The sequence below is a fragment of the Rutidosis leptorrhynchoides genome, chromosome 5 (genome assembly GCF_046630445.1).
Source record: "Rutidosis leptorrhynchoides isolate AG116_Rl617_1_P2 chromosome 5, CSIRO_AGI_Rlap_v1, whole genome shotgun sequence".
Classification (NCBI taxonomy): Eukaryota; Viridiplantae; Streptophyta; class Magnoliopsida; order Asterales; family Asteraceae; genus Rutidosis; species Rutidosis leptorrhynchoides.
In genome coordinates this window covers 325,771,551-325,795,907 of record NC_092337.1, presented here as the reverse complement: position 1 = coordinate 325,795,907, position 24,357 = coordinate 325,771,551, and positions in this window count along the sequence as shown.

The following is a 24,357-nucleotide window of genomic DNA, read 5'->3' as shown; positions in this document are numbered from 1 at the left end:
CTAAGCACGTGAGAAATAACATGCTTAAAAAGTCAACACGAATGTTGGTGAGCTATAGTTTGATTATAAACAACAATGTAATGTAAACCATGAGATTTCGTATTCAAAACAGTATCTCAAATCCGTATGATAAAATATATGCTTATCCATAGGCACCCGGTAACTAACTTAACATAGTAATATAAATATCACCCCCTAAAAGTACACTTGGCGAGTGCGTAAGTTTACGAAGTATTAAACACTCGTTAAATGCTAGCGCGACTAGCCCGAGTGGGGATGTCAAACCCTATGGATCCATATCTAAGATTCGCATTCACCGGTTCAAAAACCAATGACTAAACGTTACCGTGCTAAGGGGAATCTTTGTGCCGTTATATCACCCACACATATATAAAGTTTAAGTACTCGTGTCTAGTATGTAAAACATAAAAGGGCATGTATTCTCAGTCCCAAAAATAGTAAAGTAGAAAGGGAGCTATAAATCACAGTGAATGTGCGGTAAAGGTCGAAATGAAAAGTATGCAAGTAGTAAGTCGGTCAGAAAGGTTCTCAACCTAAGTCAAAGGTTACTAATCAGTAAATCGTCCCCAAAAGTTTAAAATTAAATAAATTAAGTCTTAAGTATCATCATCGTCATCATCATTATCATCATACTTAAAAGATAAAGTAAGGTTTTCAACAAGAATATAGATCGAAACAAAGGGCTGACTTCAGACAGCTTCTACGACCTCTATACAAACTGAAATGACACGCGGCCAGTGGCCAAGGCTCCGTTTGTGAGTTCTCTTACCGCTATCCAATTTTCAGATCCTAACTCAATGTCGTTTGACCGTGGCGACAGTTCAAGCTCGAGTAGGTCAGAAATTTCAGCACGTCGTTTTAAGGCGTAGTGATTTTCGGAAGGCTATAAATCCCAAACCGTATATCGGATTTAGGTGAGTCTTGAACGAAACGTCATCTACTCAAACCGAAATATCTGAAAATCAACTTTCTAGAAGTCCCAGGAGTCTGGTCAGACCTCAAAATATAGAAACAGGTGCTCCGGTGGGTTTCTTGGTGGTTGATGCTTATCACAGTTCTTATCCTTGATGCGTATAAGCCTCAAGTGTACAACTCTTTGATGTTTTAGCATCATTATGACCAAGTTTTAACCATCAACACACAACTAAAGCTAAATTTCTACAAGTTTTGAACATCAAGGTTGTCTCTTTATTGTAGAAACACAATAAAGCTTCAACCTTTGTCCTTTTGATACAAGTTTATGCATCTTCATTATATGAGATGATGAAGACTTGATTTTTATCACCATAAAATTCATAAAAAAGTTCCAAGTAAGTGAGATCTATAATAATAACTTAGATCTCAAATGTTAAAAAATCCTAAGCTAGAAAGCTTGGATCTTTACAAGATTAATGAGACTATAAGCTAGAAAGCTAAGATCTAGTAAAAGTAATGAGATCATAAACTAAAAAGCTTAGATCTAAATAAAATAATGAAACCCTAAGCTAGAAAGCTTGGATCTTTAATGTTCTTGAAGATCCTTAAAGCAAAAAGCTAGATCTACAAGTTACATAAAGATCATAAACACAAGTTTTGATCTTTTAACAAAATAAAGTGATCTTAAGCTTCAAAACTTAGAAAGTAATGAAGATTCAAAGCTAAAAAGCTTGAGTCTTTCATGTTCTTGAAGATTTCAAATTAAAGTTTGAATCTATAAGATGTAACAAGATCAAAAAGCTAAAAAGCTTGATCCTTTGATGATGATGATGATGTCGAAATTAAAGAAGAAATAAAATTTAAAAACTTACAATTTTAGTGTGAGAAAGACTAGAGAGAAAATTAGAGAGCAAGTGTGTGTAAATTTAGAATGAAATGAAGTGTGAAATGAAGGATGAGGCTTACATTTTATAGTGGTGGTGGGGTAGCTAGGCCGTAGGCTTTGGAGGGAACAAGGGGGATAACTTTTTGCTTTTTGCATGGTGGTGGTACAAAGGTGGTGCTAGTTGTTGGGATCCCATGAAACATGTGTAGTAATGGCTAACAAAAATGCTAGTATGTTGGCTCACCTAAATAGGTTTTTGTCTTACATTTTAATGGGTCATAATTCCATTAAAATTGGGCTAACTTAAAAGTCCATTAGCTAGAGTAGGGTGGGCTAAGTCCATTAAGGTAAAAAGTCCATTAAGACTAACTAGCGTGCATTAGTAAAACACTAAGCTTTATTAAGAAACCATCAAGCAAAGTAATTGTCATTAGAAAATAACAATTAGTATTACGTAGTCGTAATATTCCAATTATGACAAAAGTTTAACGTGTACAAAGTATATAGCTCGTTTTAAACGACAAGTGACACTAGCGATCGTAAAAGCATTCGAGGATCAAGTTAAGTGATTATGCACTTAATAACACATTGTAAGATACTAACGAAAGTAATTAATCATGAATAAAGATCCCAGAGCATAAACTAGCTCAGTAACGCACATATACGCAGATTCGCGAAAGTATAGAGCACAAAAATATAAGTCGAAAAAGTCGGGTCATTACATTACCAACCCGTTAAAGAAAATTTCGTCCCAAAATTTTGAGGAGTGACTAACAACGGTACCGAATTTGAAGAAGAATGAGCGTATCAAAATTCCGAGAGACTCGTGGGCTCAGAAGTGAGCTATTTACCTTGAGAGGTACTTGGGCGTATAAAAGTAAGAATAGGTATATGCCATTAATTATGTCTCTTGACCTTAAGATCAACAAATTGATTTTGTTTCTTGTTAACATGAGTATGTGTAACAACCCGAAAATTTTCGACAAAATTTAAACAAAATCTTTATATGATTTCATTTAACATCAACTATTTCCGACGATTCACGAACAACCGGTTATAAAAAGATATGTAAATATATATGTGTGTGTATATACATCATTTACAATCATTATTATTATCAGTAGTATAATTATTATTATTAATAATTATCATTATCATTAATATAATTACTAATATATTATTAATATTATTAGTATTAGTATTAACACTTAACATTAATATTAAAATAATGAAATATTATTATTATTATTATTATTAATATTATTAGTATTATCACTTTTACTAAAAGTGATAAGATTATAAATATCATTATTATTAATACAACTTATTATTATTAATAATATTATTATTATTAATAGTATTATTAACATTTTATAATGATTATTATCATTATTATTAATTATAATTAAAATTATCATTTTTAGTAATATTATGATATTAATATTATTATCATTATTTTTATTATTATTTATCATTAATAACATTATTATTATTAATAATATAATTATTATTAATATAACTATTATTATTAGTATTATTATTAATGTATTTATTTAATATTAATAATTAAAAATAAAAATGAAAAAGACAACAAATACCTAAATTAGGTTATCTGCTTTTTAATTTTTTTTATCAATCAAAATCTGCTTTTAATTATTTTAATTAAATCATATCTGCTTTTAGTTTAGTTTTTTTTATTTAATCGTGATTTTTAAAATTAATCGTGATATTTTTTTTAATTATGCTACTGGTTTTTATTTTGGATTCAATCGATCAACATTGCTATAAAACTATCAATTTCCATCTGTTAATCTCACAACTCTTAATCTCAATTATCAATTACAACTGCTTCTGATTGAAGTTAAACAGAAATGTATATATTTTTTTATGTCGACCTCTGTTCTTGGTTTATTTTTCAAAATATTCGAAACCAAATTGAATTTCAAAATATAATAATGCAGTTTTGTTAGGGATCATCTACTCAAACTATCTGCAAAGTTTTAAGGTCCAATTTTATCTATCGAGCTTTAATTTCAGAGTCAAACTTTAATTTTAAAAAGTCAACTGATTTGTTCTTCGTAAAATTCGAGTTCAATTTAATGTTTTAAGTTTATGGTTATATATATATATATATATATATATATATATATATATATATATATATATATATATATAACGAATTGGTTTTGAATTTTTTAAACGAAATAGAAACAATATGATGGTGATTGTTCTCGATCACAGAAAAGAAAAATTAAAAAGAAAACAGCAGCGGCAGTGACAAAAACACGATGAACAGCTCATTTCTTGATTTTGATTTTTAGAGGGTTTTAGAAAAAGATTAAAACATGAAAAAGGTGTTAAATCCTTATTAGAAACTTTCTGTTTGCTGTTACGATTATGGCGATTTCTATTGACCGCTAATCATGAAGAAGAAGAAGAAATAAGAACAAATTTAAAACGGGTTATAAAAATATAAGTGGAATATAAAACAGATAAATAGCGGCAGAGCCATGGTTTAAAATGTTTTCGGGTGAGCGAGAGGTCTCGGGTTCGAGCCCGGCTTGGGGCATTTTTTTTTAGAAAAGCTTATTAAGGTAGTTTCTCATTTATTTATTATTCTTATTATTATTATTATTATTATTATTATTATTATTATTATTATTATTATTATTATTATTATTTTTATTATTATTATTATTATTATTATTATTATTATTATTATTATTATTATTATTATTATTATTGTTATTGTTATTATTAAGTATTAGTATTATTATTGTTAGTATTATTATTACTAAGTATTATCATTTAGTATTATTATTATTATTATTATTATTATTATTATTATTATTATTATTATTATTATTATTATTATTATTATTATTATGATAATAAACTTTATTATTTTCATTAAAATTAGTATTAGTATAAATTTATAATTATTAGTATTGTTATATTTAAACTTATTATCAATATTATCATTAGTATTAAAATGATTAAAATGAATAATAAGATTATTGTTATTATTATTACTAACTTTGGTATTAGTATTAACATTATTATTATCATTAATATTAGTATTAATATCATTATCGTTACTACTAAAAGTATCATTTTAATTAAAATTATCAAAACTTCCATTTTTTTCTTTTTATCAAAAATTAACATTTTATTAAAGTTATTATAATCTTTATTAAAATTTCATTTAGGTTATTATTATTATCATCATAAAAAGATACTAACTTTTTATTTATAACTATTAATATCATTTTACCAAATAAGTACTAGTTATATAGAAATATATTTATAACTTATAATATAACTATGTTTATATTTTTATAATAAACATTGCTTATTTATTTAAAATATATCCTATAAATATATTTAATTCACTATCTTAAAATAACATATAATATAACAAGCATATTATTAGTAATAATACATATAAACGTGCTCAATTACAATTATAGAATTTAATATATAAACTTGATATAGGTTCGTGAATCTGAGGTCAACTCTGCACTTGTTCAGTGCCATCATACACATAATTACTACGAAATATCGTATCGTGAGTTCATTTGCTCCCTTTTTATCTATATTTTTGGGCTGAGAATACATGCATTATTCTTATAACTATTTGACAAAATAGACACAAGTAATAAAACTTCGTTCTACGTGGGATTGAATCAAAAATCCCCTAGCTTGGTAACTTTAAACATTGGTCTTTGTACTGATGGCGCAAATCCTAAAGATAGATCTATCGGGTTTAACACCCCCACCCAGTATGTTGTACTAGTCAATGATTTATATTGGCTTAGAAGAACGGGTGTTTAGTACTTTGAGGTTAAACAAACATGCACTTGATTCGGTGTACCTATCATAATAACTCATAGGGTAAAAGCTTTGTTCAGGCTAGTTATCGGGTGCTCACAACATGGAATACTTTTATACACTGCGGTGTATGTATCTATTTATTAAAACTAAAATCTTGTGGTCTATTATATATATATATATATATATATATATATATATATATATATATATATATATATATATATATATATATACTGAAATCATGATTTATGATAAACTTATGAACTCACCAACCTTTTGGTTGACACTTTTAGCATGTTTATTCTCAGGTATTACATAATGCTTCCGCTGTGCATTTGATAATTGAAAACAACATTACAACGAGTCATTTATGGATAATTTGAAAGACTCTGCATTCAAAATCATCACTGTGCATCATCTAGATGTCAATACCTCGCAATGGGACCAGATGTTGACGTACCGTGTCAATGGCAATTTTGGCGGGGTCGTTACAGTATGTCATCTGAATATATATCCACAAAAGGAAAGATGATGTTTTTAGCCTTACAGGCATCTTCAGTAAGCTGGATGCATGAAATGCATCATGAATGTTACCAAACTCATCTAAAACATTGAGCGCTTATGTCGCAATACAAAGCTGACAGATAGAATGGAAAACATGGTGATCACAACCATGCGATTTGATGTCTGGATAGTGTTAGCCACGGATTTTACTAACCCCTTAATTTCGGAAGGAGACCATAGGCATAAAGAACCCGATATTTAAGAAACGTTTCATTTGAATAAATGAATTGAAATTTTAGCTGAGAGTGACTAATCAGACTTACATGCAATGCAAGCCATAATTAATTATAGTATCTTCAGGACGGTCTGAACGAACAATGAAAGATATCACCCAGTTTAACATACTGCATGCGAACTTATCCTGGGATGGAATGAAAGTACAGTTCCATAATGTAACTATATACTGTCAGTTACATGCTGAAGTTAGGGTTAACATTGACTAGAACAACATATAGTTGCAACCAACGAAGGAAGAAATATATAGAGTAACCACATCAGTGTTATAGATGTTTTAAGCAGTCCCTTCCAAGAGGATAACAAGATTCATAGATTTTTAAAGTATTTTACATTACATTTCCGAAAGAAAATCGCACGAAAGGTGTGATCTTTGAACGAGAGTGAATTCTTCGTACAACGAGCGAGTTGATCTGAATTTATCCTTATACTTAAGGTGTGATGCCCCGTACAAAACCATCGTGTACGAATCATCAACAACAGGATCATTACAAGGTTAAGTACTATATGCGTTTTCAAAAAAGAGTTTGCATCCATTAATAAAGTGATGTCTAAACCAACATTGAATGTTTTACAATCAAAAAGCATGCTTCACTAAGTAGAAGCAAATAATAAGTGTATGTGACCACAACGGTCGTTACAAGTCATAGTTCAGAAGTACTAAAGTTTGAATGCAAGGTAAAGTAGTTCATGCGATGACAACTCTAAGCAGCGGGTGTCTACAGCACGACTAGTACACAGCGGAAGCTAACCTCAAGCACCTGAGAAAAACATGCTTAAAAATGTCAACACAAAGGTTGGTGAGCTATAGTTTAAGTATAACAGTAAGTAAGGTAGGCCACGCGATTTCAGTGCTACAAAGAGCGTTTCAAACAGTATGATAAAGTATATGTTAACCGTGGGCACTTGGTAACTAACTTAACGTTTATACCCCCTGAAAGTACACTTGTCAAGTGCGTATGTATACGAAGTATTAAACACTCGTTAAATGCTAGCGCTACTAGCCCGAGTGGGGATGTCGAACCCTATGGATCCATATCTAAGATTCGCGTTCACCAGTTCAAAAACCAATGACTAAACGTTACTGAGCTAAAGGGAATGTTTCTGCCGTTATATAAGCCACACATATATAAGTTTAAGTACTCGTATCTAGTATGTAAAACATAAAATCCGCATGTATTCTCAGTTCCCAAAATAAGTTAAAGTAAAAAAGGGAATGCTATAACTCACAATGATAATGTAGTCGTAAAGTCGGTTCAGAAAAGGTGTGCAAGTAATCGGTTCGAAGGTCCTCAACCTAAGTCAAATAGTACTAATTCGGTAAATCGTCTTAATAGGTTTAAAATTATGAAAATAAGGTCTTAAGGGTCATCATCATTCATCATCAAATAAAGGCGTAAAGTAAGTTTCGTTTATGAAAGTAGTTTAAAACAAAGGCTGACTTCAGTCAGTCACCACGGCCTCTACCCTTACTGAATTAAGGTGAGACCAGTGGCCATGGCTCCGTATATGAGTCCTTTAAGTGTGGTAAAATTTACAGAAGCAAACTCGTCTTCGTTTGACCGTGGCGACGGTCTAAGTGCGAGTAGGTCAGAAATTTCTGCACAACGTTAAAAGGACATAGTGACGATCGGAGGGCCATAAATCCTAAACCGTAACTCGGATTAAGACGAGTCCTATATGAAAAGTTATATAATCGAACAGATCTATTTGAAAATCATAATCACAACAGCCCAGGTCTACTGGTCTGTTACCGAAACAGCAGAATAGTAGGCAAAGAACAGTAAGCAGAAAAATAATGGGTTCCGGTGGGTTTGGTGTTTGATGTTCATCATGGTTCTCATCCTTGATGCCTATAGCTTCAAGTGTACAACTCATTGATGTGTTTACATCATATTAACCAAGATTTGACCATCATAACCCAAGTGCAAGTCTAAGACATGAAGCACAACTCACTTAAGTGTTGCAAGTGTTTTGATGAACCAAAGTTACATCAAAGTCTTAGATCTAACACATACATGAATTTTAAGACTAATAATAAGTTACAAACTTGAAAATGAACTTATGAAATCAAGATCTTAAGTTGTAGAACATCGTTCTTAGTTTGATCTTGAAGATCCAAGACTCAAAATTCTAGATCTAACATAAATGTACAAAGTTATAATTAAAAAGTTTCATTTATATGTTCTTGAACTTTAAAGTTAACTTTAAGTTCAAGATTAATGAGATCAAGGTTAACTAGTAACACTTGACCAATAATAACCAACAAACATGAATTTTAAGTGCAAGAATGAAGAAGTAAACTAAGTAAACATGTAAAAGGTTCATGGTTGTTCATACTTTTAAAGATTCAACCAAAGTTTGATCTTTAAGTAAAGTAAAAATTAAGTTACTTCAAGAACTACAAGTATGTTTTTAATCAACACATGAACTTGCAATCTTTTAAGAAAGTGTATGTAGAACATATCTAGTAAGTTTATGTTCTTGTTGTTCTTGTAAAACAAGATAAAAGAAGAATCAAACTAGAAAGTTTATTCTTGTAACATTTAAGTAAGTAACAACAATTTACAAAGACAAGTAGTTAAACAATAATCAAGAAAAGTAACAAACAACAAAAAACAACAAATGATGATGATGATCATGTAGCTTTAAGCTACAGTTTTGGTGAAGAACAAGAGGAGAAAAAAAAGAAGTTCTTGTTACTTACAAGTATGGAGAGAAAAGAGAGAAAGTTTGAGAGAAAGTAATTGCAAGTTAAGTGTGTGTGTTTTGAATGAAAGAGTAAAATGAATACTAGTGAGTATGTAGTGTAAAAAAAAAATTAAAACACCACTAAATGGCCACAAAGGCCTTCGGCATTCAGCAGAAAAAGGGAGGGGGAAGTTTGTTCTTTGGTTACTAGCTTGTAAAGTTCATTAAAGTTGGTTGCAAGGTGGTATGTGCATGGGGAGGAGAAGTAACAAGATTCCAAGGCTAGTTAAGTCTTCTAGTTTGGTTCCAAGTAACACTTACATATTAATGATGGGCTAAATAATCCTTGTGAGATGTAGGGTGGGCTTCTAAAGTCCAATAACACTAGTAAAGGCCCAAGTTCAAATAAAAGCCCAAGTATGCATGCAATTAACAAGTTAATCCAATTAAAAGCCCAAGTAACTAACTAACAACTTTAGTTAATTAAAATGATTAATAAAACTAGTCATGAATGTAAATAATATGTGAAAATATTATTCGTGTAAGTTTCGTGTGTCACAAGGACGTTTCGGGAAATTAAAGTCTAGTTCGGGCAATCATGGCAACATGTAATTGTAATAACATACATTCGTTTTATCACACGTATCAATAATAACAATTATTAATAAATACACGTTGGAAAATCCAGGGTCGTTACATTACCCACCTGTTAAAGAAAATTTCGTCCCGAAATTTAAGCTGAGGTAGATGGAGGAGTCGGGAATAGGTGAGGATGCTTCCGCATCATTTGATCTTCTCGCTCCCAAGTAAACTCGGTTCCTCGTTTGGCATTCCATCGTACTCGTACAATCGGAATCTTGTGGTGTTTCAAAGTTTTGATCTCACGATCCATAATTTCAACAGGTTCCTCCACAAAGTGGAGTTTGTCATCAATTGTAAGTTCTTCCAGTGGTATGATAAGTTCAGGTGAAGCAAGACACTTCTTCAAGTTTGACACATGGAAGGTAGGATGAACTGAGCTCAATTGTGCTGGTAGGTCCAAACGGTATGCAACGGGTCCAACACGTTCCAAGACTTCAAAAGGACCAATGTATCGTGGGTTTAACTTTCCACGTTTTCCAAAACGGATCACACCTTTCCAAGGTGCAACCTTCAACATAACACGATCGCCCACGTTGAATTCAAAGTCTTTACGTTTAAGATTAGCATAACTCTTCTGACGATCGCGGGCAGTCTTAAGTCTAGCTTGAATCTGAGCAATCTTCTCCTTCGTTTCGTGGACTACCTCGGGTCCGGTGATTTGCTTTTCGCCTACTTCGGCCCAACAAATAGGAGATCGGCACTTACGGCCATACAATGCTTCAAAAGGCGCGGCATTAATGCTCAAGTGATAACTGTTGTTGTACGAGAATTTGGCTAGTGGCAAATGCCTTTCCCAGGATTTTCCAAAGTCAATGACACATGCACGTAACATGTCCTCTGATGATGTAGCGTGAGGGTACGAAATAGTATTATTTTTAATACAAAATACTACAAAATATGACACAAGTTTTATTAATTTACGGATGGGATATACCTAAACCTTGCTACAACACTATAGGCAGTGTACCTAATCGTAGAGTAGTGTAGTTTTAGTAAGTCCGGTTCGTTCCACAGGGAGCTGGTGATACTTACTATATTTTTAACTATATTTATACAAAATATATATAATTATATAAGTAGTAATATTATTATAAAAGGGGGGTTTTTACCGTTTAATGACCGGTTTGTCTATTTTATATTTTTAAGCGTAAAGATAAATGACGATAATTAAAGTGCGTAAAATAATGACAATAAATAAAATGACAGTAAATAAAATTGCGAGTAATAAAATGACAGTAAATAAAGATACGATGAGAAATATAATAAAAGAATTATGCTTATTTAAACTTCCGTAATCATGATGTTTGACGTGTTGATTTTAATTTATTACCATGGGTTAATTGTCCTTTGTCCTGGTTTATTTGATACGTCTATCTGGTTTTTGTCCATAATAGTCCATCGGTCATAAATATAAAGTGCGAGTATCCTCTTCAAATTACCCTTATACCCGAAGTCAAATATTCCAACTGATTAAGGATTTAAACTGTGACGCAGTTATCACTTCTGTCAACAATTACACCAGTTATCAATGTATGTAATCCACCCCTGTTTTAATTAGTTTATGAATATTAATTCATCCACTTGATCAGAATGAATAATCAATTACCCAACCCAATTGATTAATTAAATGATTATAACAGATTCCATATGAACGTCACTAAATAGGACAACCATAATCATTATTAATTATTAGGTTAATTAATTTGAAGATAGGTTCGACAGACTCCAATGAGTTGTCACTCAATTAGACAATACCCCCCATCTATTAATAGTCAATAATCCAATTTCCACAAGTGTCGGTCTTTTGCCCAAACCTTAATTATGGTCCAAAGTTCAATAACCCAATTTTAGTAATTAGCCCAACATCATGAGTACTTCATTTTAAATAAGCATAATAATAACTTAGCTACGAGACATTAATATAAAAAGGTTGAACATAACTTACAATGATTAAAAATAGCGTAGCGTTACACGGACAGAGTTCTGACTTAAAACCCGTAAATTATTTGTACCATAACTAATTTATCATTATTATTAAACTTTAAATTAAAATTTATATTATAAATATATATTACATATTTTTGTTTTACAGAGAAATAGAAAGAGAGATTGAATTATGGGTTTTGAAAAAGGTATATCAAATACGAGCAACTGCATCGCCTTTTATAGGCAATTTGATTTGAAATTTTTCATTTATGACCCCTGAACTATGCTCAATTAACAACTTTTTAATATTTAATATTATTCTTAATATGAATTATTTAAATATTATATTTTATTCTTGTGCATAGTTGACTCGTAATTTTTACACCGTTGCGTCGAGCGCTGAAAGTTGGTTCATGCCTTGGTTCCGGATTTTCGAACGTCCTTGCGTACAATTTAATATCTTGTACTTTGCGTTTTGTAACTCGTACTCTTGTCATTTTTAGACGTTCTTCATCAATAATTTGAACCTTTTTGATTGTATCTTGTACTTTTGAGCTTTTTGGACCTTTGCGTCTTCAAATCTTCGTTTTCGCCTTTTGTCTTCGCACTTATTTAAAATAAACGAATATTACTCGAAAATGGAACAATTACAACTAAAATCTTGTCTTTCTTGGGGGATAATGGTATGAAATATATGTTCCTTTTTAGCCTTATCAATATCCCCACACTTGAGCGTTGCTTGTCCTCAAGCAATACAGTCTTGAAATATAAACACACGAATCACTTCTTTATTCTTCACACTTTGTACATGAGTGATTATGATAGAGCGGTATAAACAATGATAGTAACGATATGGTTCAAAGGTGGGTGTGTCTTTTATAGTTGCCTCGGGTTTAGGTCAACGACACTGTAATCAAATAGCCGATTTACTTTCGGTTTCCAAAGCAAAGTGCACATTTGAAAGGCGGTTTACAGTCCCACATGACTATAAAAATTTAGATCCTTTAAGGAAATTGGATCTTTATGAAAACATTTGATCTTTTGAAAATTCAAGCTAGATTTTACCCTAGACAAGTTTTCTGATTTGATCCATCATCGGTGTTGCAAAATATATTTGTGGATCAATATTTTGGCTAAAACTTTTAGGTTCGTGTAATCCACTGCTATCCCGGTATCGGAAAGTACACATCCAGTTTACTTGTTCCGTATATTATCTTTCGGTAAACTACCGTCCGGTTGTAAAGGAAAGCGATGAACAAGAAACTGTTAAGGCAATGTCCCGTGACATGCAGATGATTATGGTCTTTTAACGTGTCGGATGCTAGAACTATTCTTGGTAGGAGCGATAGTAAAGATCATCCTATGATCTTTTGGTCTGGCACAAGGTCCTGTCTCCGACCATGCTATGCAACCACCGTTCTTACGGTTGACACCCGATTTGGTTCAGGTGACCTAATGAATTCCAGGTGAATTCCTAGGATTTTACGTTCAATGGTAATGAACGCATTGAAAATGGGTTTTCAGAAAACAAATCGGTTTGTATTTTTGATCAAAATATTTTCTCGTTCAAGCTCGAGTTTAGATATCATTGAATTCCATGAGTTTGAATTCTCAATCTTTAAGGTCAATCTCAAGGATTGAGTAATATCAGTCTTAAAAGCTGATTTTTAATCTTTAAGGAGATTATCCTTTCTAGGGATCTGATTCATTAGTCTTATCAAGCTAATTTGCACGGTGCCCCCCCATTGTACGAGATAAATCCTTCTCATGGTTAGGATAAATCTGACCACATGGCGACCCTGTTTGATGCTGAGGTCCGTGGATTTCCTGCTGATTTTAGAGATGACTTTTCTAGATTTTTCGTCAACCTACAGCTGGTCTGGACGACAACTTCATGACCTAAATCAAGAAGCGCGTTTCTTTTTCGGAAGACTTTACTTCCTTTTAATGATGGAATTGATTCATCGTGTAGATCCATCTTTCTTTAAAATATATTACAGTAAACCGGGTAAAACTGATTAGTATCGTCCAAAGCAAAAGTACCTGCAATAATTCTTATACAAAAATGTGATAGATAGTTTTTAATTGAATAACTTGGTACATTCTCCCCACACTTAGCTTTTATTTATTCTTTTCTTTGCCTTTTTATTCTCTTCTATCCCATTTTAAATGAATTCAAGCGTTTTGGGTTGTTTCTCAATTTATGTCCTTTTCGAGGTAACGATAATTTCGGTATTATCACCTAGTTTTCACCGTTCATAAATATGTATAAACATGATTTTAAATTCATTTAGTTGAAAATTTTTCAAATTTTCACAAAATTTGGCAAATAAACTAAGTGCAAACCCGAGAGAATTTATAACCCTTCCCCACACTTAAGATCATGCAATGCCCTCATTTGCATGAAATCAGACTATAATTTAAATTCATGAGGGTGATTAGCGTAGAAAAGTGATTAAAAATACCGAGTTTGTAATTACAAAGCTCGTTGAATGATAGATGGCGCCTCATCGTTCATTCCTTCATTTGTTATATCATATTTGTTGTTTTGCGTCTTGTCGTCAAAATTAGTACCTTTTGCTGAACTTTAATGACAGTCTTTGAAAGTGCGTTGTTTTATCCTGTTTTGTACATAACATAAAATACAAACATATATACATATTTTTGAAGTTTGGTATATAACCCCACGTTCAAAAATTTATAAAACATAGTATTTTTTGGCATACGTTAAATCAATAAAATTAAAAATAATGATAACAAAATTTTTCGTCCCGCCCTCGGGTAAAGCAATTTCGGTTCAACGACCTAATCTTCAACTCACGACGAATTTTAGAAATCATTTTTTCAACTTAATGAATTAAAGTAAATTTTGTTTTTAAAAACTTAAATTAAAATGCATATTAATTTCATAAAAAACCTACAAAACAAAAATTCAGAATGGAGGGAGAAAACTAGTTCTTTAGTGTCTGCTAGCGGAAAAGACCAATCGGATTCCATTCTCGAAACTACACGAGAACAGAACAAATAACTTTAGACAGCATTATCTTTTTAGAACATTCGAATCTCCCCACACTTAGGTAGCTGTGGTATTGAAATTGTGATTAACTTCATCGTTAATTTCTCTTGGTCCATAATCAACTTGCATATCCGTGACTTTTTCTTTAAGCCATTGGTCGGATTCCTGTGTAATATCCACAATTTCAACTAGTTTCTCCTTTTCTTTAGGTGATAGATTGGATACTAACCGGTTACATAACTTAAAGTTCCCCTTGGTTTTAGCATCGCGAATCCGTTTAATAAGTTTCTTCATTGAACTATTAATAACGGGATCATTTAATTTCGTATCAACAACGGGGTTCTTTGTTATCATGTCATCATTAGGTGTTACTTCATTTTCCCCACACTTAGGCGTTTCATTATTGCTAAGTATTACCGTTGGAGTTGGTAAAACAACATGGTTCTTACCAATCGTTTTTGCTGGTTCAACGGTTTTGGTTGGTGGAGATTTAGTCTTTCGAATCATAAAGGTGATCGATTTGTCACCACTACTAAGTGTCATTCTACCATTTCCTACATCAAATAACGCCTTGGTGGACGCTAAGAATGGTCGACCTAAAATTAGAGGAATGTTTGGGTCCTCTTCTATGTTAATGACAATGAATTCGACTAGAAAGGTTAAATTGCCTACTTGAACGGGTAGGTTGTCAACAATTCCAACTGGGTGTTTAATGGTTTGATCAAAGAGTCGAACACTCATATCCGTTGGACTTAACTTACCTACTCCTAATCTCTTATATAATGAAAGAGGCATAACACTTACACTTGCACCTAAATCTGCTAGTGCATCATACATGACACAATCACTAAGTAGACAAGGAACAATAAATTCACCCGGATCACCTATCCTAGGAGGAGGTTTTGGTGGAACTGTCTTCACCGGGTTTACTTCTACGGCTTTTGTTTCTTGTACTTTCTTATTCTTTTTCTTCTTCTTTCCAGAGGTATCACAAACTTTATTACCTATTACTTGCTCATACTCAACTCCTTTTCTTAGAAACGGGATAGGTGGTCTGTATGGTGCCACCACTGGCTTTACATACTCGGGTGGTGGTGGTGGTGTAACTTCTTCATTGTTACTTACATCTAAAACCTTCCCATCTTCTGATGCTGGTTTTTCAGAATTTGTTGAAACCATATTAACATTTTCATTCCGAGGATTTACTTCAGTATTACTCGGTAGCTTTCCTTGTTTCCTTTCACTCATCAATCTAACAAGAGTACCTACTTGTTTTTCTAGATTCAAAATAGAAGCTTGTTGAGTTATAAATGACTGATCAAACCTCTCATTCGTTTGAGTTTGAGTTTCAATAAATTGTGTTTGAGATTCAACTAGCTTAAATACCACTTCTTCCAGATTTGACTTTTTCTCTTCGGTTTGTTGTGGTGGTTTATACAAGCCAGGTCTTTGTTGATTGAAAGTGTTGTTTTGAGTTGGTTGGTTATTCGGACCTTGTTGGTTATACGAGTTATTGTCGGGTCCTTTTGGATTGTAAAGAATGTTTTGATTTCGATTGAAGTTTGGCCTTGGCGGTTGATAATTATTTTGATAATTATTTCCCGGCCTTTGGTTCATATAGGAAACATTCTCTCGTTGTTCCATCGTTGGTTCAATGTGACAATCTTTCAATAAGTGTGGTCCACCGCATTGCTCACAACTGATTCGTATTGCGTGAATATCTTTATTCATCTTTTCCATTCGTCTTTCGAAAGCATCTATTTTTGCGGAAACGGAATCAAAGTCATGGCTAGAATCGGCTCTAGCCGCTTTAGATGATCGAAAGATATCTTTTTCTTGGTGCCACTCATGCGAGTGGGAGGCTGTGTTATCAATAATTTTGTAAGCTTCAGTTGCGGTTTTCTTCATAATGGATCCACCAGCGGTTATGTCGATGTCTTTTCGTGTGGCGATGTCTACGCCTTTATAGAAGATTTGTACTATTTGAAAAGTATCTAATCCGTGTTGAGGACATCCTCTCAACATCCTTCCGAATCTTGTCCACGCCTCATATAATGTTTCATTTGGATTTTGCGCGAACGTAACAATTTCTCCTTGAAGTCTCACGACTTTGGATGCCGGAAAGAATTGTTTAAGAAATTTTTCAACTAAAACATCCCATGTGTCAATCGCCCCTTCAGGTAACGATTCTAACCAATCTTTGGCTTCTCCCTTTAAAGTCCAGGGAAACAACATGAGATAGATCTGCTCATCTTCCACTTCTCGGATTTTAAATAGTGTACAAATTCTTTTAAACGTACGAAGGTGTTCGTTAGGATCTTCATTCGGTGCACCACTGAATTGGCATTGGTTAGTTACCATGTGTAGAATTTGTCCTTTGATTTCATAATCTGGCGCATTAACTTCTGGCTTAATAATGGCGTGACCTTGGCCCGTGCGTGTGGCTCTCATTCGATCTTCCATACTTAGAGGTTCCGTTACTTCCATAATTGAATTTGTTGAATACGAATCACTAGAGGTTTCTAATTTAATGGTTTCTTCCTCAACAATCTCTGTTTGAATGATTGGTGGTTCTGGAGGAATAATTAGTGGATCAGGGTCTCGGAATTGTCCCTGAGTATTCTCCGGATTCTCAATTGTGAGGTTTGTTTCAAAAACTGGGTTATCGGAAATTTGAACTGAAGTACTTGGTCGACTGGATGACGATTCTAAAGAAAAATCAACGGCGACAATATTTGCTAGATGTCTTGATCGAGTTACAGGTGGTGAACGTATGAAAGGTGGTGAACGTTTTACTCGGTGCATTCACAGAATATCCTATTAGTTTTTAAAAGGAAAGAAAAATTATATAAGTTATCCAATTAATAGACTTTTCTGATTTTGCCCACGTTTCGAATAGCCAAAAGATGCAGCAGAGGGGCAGGATTCGTTTGGTCTCAATATAATTGAGTACTGTTTGGCTCCAATAACCCGGTCCACGTACAAATCCAACTATTACTACGAACCAGAAAATTTTGATATCTATCAATTTAACCACTTAAAATAAATTTTCGTAATTTTAAGAAATTTAGATAAGAAGTAGAATAAAAATCTTATCCTAAAACTAGAATAGCGAGAAATAAGAGAGAAAAAGATTGCGCGTCGAAAAAGGTCGAAAAATAAAAAGGTCGAAAAATAGGCGTCGAAAAATAAAAATAAGAAAGTAGTGCGAAATACGGCGTCGTAAAATTCTAAAGCACCTAAAACTTAATCTAAGGAATAAGCACTTAAGGGATTTTACGGCAAAGCCTAAAAATTCTAGAAGTAAAAATAACTATGGCAAAACTAAACTTAATACTAAAAGTTGCGACTATAGTCTAAAAATCTAAAGGTAATAAAACTAAAAAAAAAACATTTTTTTTTTATAGACAAAATTTTAAAAATATATATATATTTTTTTTTAATAATTTTTTTTTTTTTTTTTACGTTTTTTTTTTACGTTTTTTTTTTTTTTTTTTTTTAAATTTTAAAAAAAAACGATTTTTTTTTTTTACAAAATTTTTTTTTTTTTAAAACGAATTTTTTTTTTTTTTTTTAAAAAACGATTTTTTTTTTACACAAATTTTTTTTTTTTTTTTTTTAAAGACGACATTTTTTTTTTTTTTTTTTAAAAAAAACGATTTTTTTTTTTTTTTTAAAAAAACGATTTTTTTTTTACAAATTAATAATTTTTTTATAATTATAATTTTTTTTCAAAACTTTTTTTTTTTTTTTTAATTCATTTACTATTCATGAATAGTAAATGAAAATAAATTAATTAATTTACTATTCACATGAAAGCGACATGATAGCAATTATTAATTATAAGTTACATAATATACCCCTGAAGTATTTAATAAATACGACTTTTTTTTTAAAATTTACGTATAAATTTTTGATTCTTAAATATTATTATATTATTATATTCTATTTCAATATTATTATATTATTATATTCTATTTCAATATTATTATATTATTATATTTTATTTCAATATTATTATAATTAAAAATATAGCGTTTTAGCGCTCCCCGGCAGCGGCGCCAAAAACTTGATGATGTAGCGTGAGGGTACGAAATAGTATTATTTTTAATACAAAATACTACAAAATATGACACAAGTTTTATTAATTTACGGATGGGATATACCTAAACCTTGCTACAACACTATAGGCAGTGTACCTAATCGTAGAGTAGTGTAGTTTTTAGTAAGTCCGGTTCGTTCCACAGGGAGCTGGTGATACTTACTATATTTTTAACTATATTTATACAAAATATATATAATTATATAAGTAGTAATATTATTATAAAAGGGGGGTTTTTACCGTTTAATGACCGGTTTGTCTATTTTATATTTTTAAGCGTAAAGATAAATGACGATAATTAAAGTGCGTAAAATAATGACAATAAATAAAATGACAGTAAATAAAATTGCGAGTAATAAAATGACAGTAAATAAAGATACGATGAGAAATATAATAAAAGAATTATGCTTATTTAAACTTCCGTAATCATGATGTTTGACGTGTTGATTTTAATTTATTACCATGGGTTAATTGTCCTTTGTCCTGGTTTATTTGATACGTCTATCTGGTTTTTGTCCATAATAGTCCATCGGTCATAAATATAAAGTGCGAGTATCCTCGTCAAATTACCCTTATACCCGAAGTCAAATATTCCAACTGATTAAGGATTTAAACTGTGACGCAGTTATCACTTCTGTCAACAATTACACCAGTTATCAATGTATGTAATCCACCCCTGTTTTAATTAGTTTATGAATATTAATTCATCCACTTGATCAGAATGAATAATCAATTACCCAACCCAATTGATTAATTAAATGATTATAACAGATTCCATATGAACGTCACTAAATAGGACAACCATAATCATTATTAATTATTAGGTTAATTAATTTGAAGATAGGTTCGACAGACTCCAATGAGTTGTCACTCAATTAGACAATACCCCCCATCTATTAATAGTCAATAATCCAATTTCCACAAGTGTCGGTCTTTTGCCCAAACCTTAATTATGGTCCAAAGTTCAATAACCCAATTTTAGTAATTAGCCCAACATCATGAGTACTTCATTTTAAATAAGCATAATAATAACTTAGCTACGAGACATTAATATAAAAAGGTTGAACATAACTTACAATGATTAAAAATAGCGTAGCGTTACACGGACAGAGTTCTGACTTAAAACCCGTAAATTATTTGTACCATAACTAATTTATCATTATTATTAAACTTTAAATTAAAATTTATATTATAAATATATATTACATATTTTTGTTTTACAGAGAAATAGAAAGAGAGATTGAATTATGGGTTTTGAAAAAGGTATATCAAATACGAGCAACTGCATCGCCTTTTATAGGCAATTTGATTTGAAATTTTTCATTTATGACCCCTGAACTATGCTCAATTAACAACTTTTTAATATTTAATATTATTCTTAATATGAATTATTTAAATATTATATTTTATTCTTGTGCATAGTTGACTCGTAATTTTTACACCGTTGCGTCGAGCGCTGAAAGTTGGTTCATGCCTTGGTTCCGGATTTTCGAACGTCCTTGCGTACAATTTAATATCTTGTACTTTGCGTTTTGTAACTCGTACTCTTGTCATTTTTAGACGTTCTTCATCAATAATTTGAACCTTTTTGATTGTATCTTGTACTTTTGAGCTTTTTGGACCTTTGCGTCTTCAAATCTTCGTTTTCGCCTTTTGTCTTCGCACTTATTTAAAATAAACGAATATTACTCGAAAATGGAACAATTACAACTAAAATCTTGTCTTTCTTGGGGGATAATGGTATGAAATATATGTTCCTTTTTAGCCTTATCATCCTCCAAGGTCTGAATCGTTCGTTCACTTTGTCCGTCAGTCTATGGATGATAAGCAGTACTCATGTCGAGACGAGTTCCCATGACTTCTTGCAAAGAACGCTAAAATCTAGAAGCAAAACAGGATCGCGATCGGAGATGATCGATAAAGGTACACCGTGACCAGATACAACCTCCTTGATGTATAATTGAGCAAGTCTTTCCATTGTATCAGTTTCCTTCATCGCTAGGAAGTGTGCAGATTTGGTAAGGCGGTCAACAATAACCCAAATAGTATCGTATCCGCCCACCGTCTTTGGTAGCTTGGTGATGAAATCCATTGTTATCCGTTCCCACTTCCATTGTGGGATTTCTGGTTGTTGAAGTAACCCAGAAGGTCTCTGATGCTCGGTTTAACCTTCGAGAAAGTCAAACACTTAACAACATAGGTCTCAACGTCCTTCTTAAGATTCGGCCACCAATACTGTTCTTTAAGGTCGTGGTACATTTTGCCCGCTCCAGGATGAATCGAATATCTCGATTTGTGTGCTTCGTCAAGTATAAGGTTCCGTAGATCTCCATAAAGAGGTACCCAAATCCTTCCGGCATAACATCGGAGTCCAGACTCCCTAACCTCGAATCGAGAGACAAGTATGTTCAAATGTTCATGAGATATATTCTCCTCCTTGAGAGCCTCATCTTGGGCTACTCTGATCTGGCTGTTGAGGTTTGAATGGATGGTGATGTTCAGAGCCCTAACACGAAGAGGTGCCATCCTCTCCTTTCGGCTTAAAGCGTCAGCTACAACATTGGCCTTGCCAGGGTGATAACAGAGTTCACAATGGTAGTCGTTGAGCGTCTCGATCCATTGACGCTGTCTCATATTCAGTTGCTTCTGATCAAAGATATGCTGGAGACTCTTGTGATCGGTGAAGATAGTGCTCTTAGTTCCATACAAATAATGTCTCCACAATTTAAGCGCAAAGACAACGGCTCCAAGTTCAAGATTGTGAGTAGTGTAGTTCCGCTCGTGAATCTTCAATTGGCGGGAGGCATAGGCAATAACTTTTGATCGTTGCATCAGTACACAACCAAAACCACTCTTCGATGCATCACAATAAACAACAAAATCGTCACTGCCTTCGGGAAGCGATAGGATAGGTGTGGTGGTTAACTTCTTCTTCAAAGTTTGAAATGTTGATTCGTGTGCGGGTTCCCAAAAGAACTTCTTTCCCTTGTGAGTCAGCGAGGTCAAAGGACGCGCAATCAGAGAAAAACCTTCGATAAACCTTCGGTAATAATCGGCGAGACCTAAAAATTGGCGAATATGCGTCGGAGTAGTGGGGGTCTCCCACTTGCTGATAGCTTCAATCTTGGTGGGATCAACTTTGATACCCTGGTCGCTCACAACATGACCCAGAAATTGTACTTCCTTCAACCAAAATTCACACTTAGAGAATTTGGAGTAAAGTTGCTCTCGTCTCAAGAGTTCAAGCACTAGTCGGAGGTGTTGCTCATGCTCTTCTTCGCTCTTAGAGTAGATGAGGATATCATCTATGAAGACGATAACAAACTTATCCAAGTACGGCTTGCAGACACGATTCATGAGATCCATGAACATGGCAGGTGCATTTGTCAACCCGAATGGCATCACGAGAAACTCATAATGACCATAACGAGTTCTGAACGCAGTTTTCATCACGTCACATTTCTTCACCCTCAACTGGTGATAACCGGATCGTAAATCGATCTTTGAGTAAACGCTCGATCCTTGTAGTTGATCAAAAAGATCTTCAATTCGTGGAAGAGGATACCGATTCTTGATGGTCAATTTGTTGAGTTCACGGTAGTCGATACACATACGAAAGGATCCATCCTTCTTCTTCACAAACAGAACAGGTGCGCCCCAAGGCGAGAAACTTGGTTGGATAAACCCTCAATCTAACAGCTCTTGTAGTTGACTCTGTAATTCTTGCATCTCGGAAGGTGCGAGTCTATAAGGTGCGCGAGCTACAGGTGCAGCTCCTGGCACTAAATCAATCTGAAACTCTACTACTCTTGGCGGCGGTAATCCAGGCAATTCCTCTGGGAAGACATCGAAAAATTCGTTCACAATTCGAACATCGTTCACGCTTTTCTCCTCAGTTTCTACAGTTTTCACATGTGCTAGGACAGCAAAACGTCCCTTCTTCATAATCTTTTGCGCTTTCACGCAACTAATGAGGTTCAACTTCGAGGTACATCTCTCTCCATAGATAACCAGTGGTTTGCCATCTCCTTGTGGTATGCGAAGTGCTTTATCTCTGCAGATAATATAGGCCTTTATCTTGCTCAACCAATCCATACCGATGATCACGTCAAAACTTCCCAATTTGATAGGTATCAAATCAATTTCGAAATCCGCACCAGCTATGTTGATAATAGCTCCACGACTAATATGGTCAACCTTTTCAAGTTTTCCATTGGCAACCTCGACAAGCATACTCTCTTTTAACGGGACTAATGACCAATTAATCTTATCGCAAAAATGTCTACATACATAACTTCTATCCGCACCAGTATCAAACAAGACAGAAGCTAAAAGGTTGTTAATTTTGAATATACCTGTCACCAAGTCGGGATTTTCTCGGGCGTCCCTTGCATTAACGTTGAAAGCTCTAGCGCGGGGTGATCCGCCGTCTTTTCGCTTATTTGGGCACGCATTTCTGAAATAGCCCATCTGCCCGCATTCATAACACTTCTTCGGTCCATTGGTGTTCGGCTTCCCATTCAAAGTGGTGACCTTGCAGTCTTTCCCGATATGCCCAGCCCGTTGGCATTTCTCACAAAAAAACATTGTAATACCCAGTGTGATGTTTGTAACACCTCTTGCATTGTGGTAAGGTTCCCTTGTAGTTCGGGTTGGAGTTGGTGTTGTTGTTGGGGTTGGGGTTTCCACCGTTGTTGTTTCCTCTGAAACCCTCATGTCATTTCGCCCGGTTCTGATCATAGTTCCTTCCCCTGTTGTTGTTGTTGTTGTGGTTATCCCATTTGCATTTCTCACTAGTACCCGCTTCAGACCTAGTTTTCTCCGGTTCATCGATGGTTATCTGATTCATTAAAGTATGCGCCATGCGCATCGCTTCGGGAACATTCGGTGGTTTGGACGAGGTGACGTTTCCCTTAATGCTCTTAGGGAGTCCCCAAAAGTACCTTTCCATTCGCTTGAATTCCGGGGTGACCATTGTCGGACACATCAGGGCTAGTTCCAAAAATCTCCTATTGTAACCATCAAGGTCGTTCCCAACGGCCTTTAACTGCATGAATTCCATTTCCATCTTTTGGATTTCGGTTCTCGGACAATACTCATCAATCATAGCCGCTTTGAATTCCTCCCATGGCGTAGCATACGCCTCATCGATACCTTTCTCTTGAGCTAACGTGTTCCACCACGTTAGTGCGCCGTTAGATAGCGTGCAAGATGCAAACTTGGTCTTATTGTCCTCCGAATAGTTGGTAACTCGAAATACCGATTCAAGTTTCTCGAACCATCTGGTGAGACCAACCGGCCCCTCAGTTCCACTAAAGTTATGTGGTTTGCAGCTCTGGAATTCCTTGTAAGTACACCCATTTCGAACGGTGGGATAACCGGTGGTGGTGGCGGTGGAGCTTGGAGGTTTCTTTCTGCTAGGGCTGCGGCTACACGTTCTTGGATCATCTCTTCAATTTGAGCAGCAGTAGGTGTGGATCGACCGTTAGCCATGGTGTTCTATACAAACATTTTGACTCAAGTCAA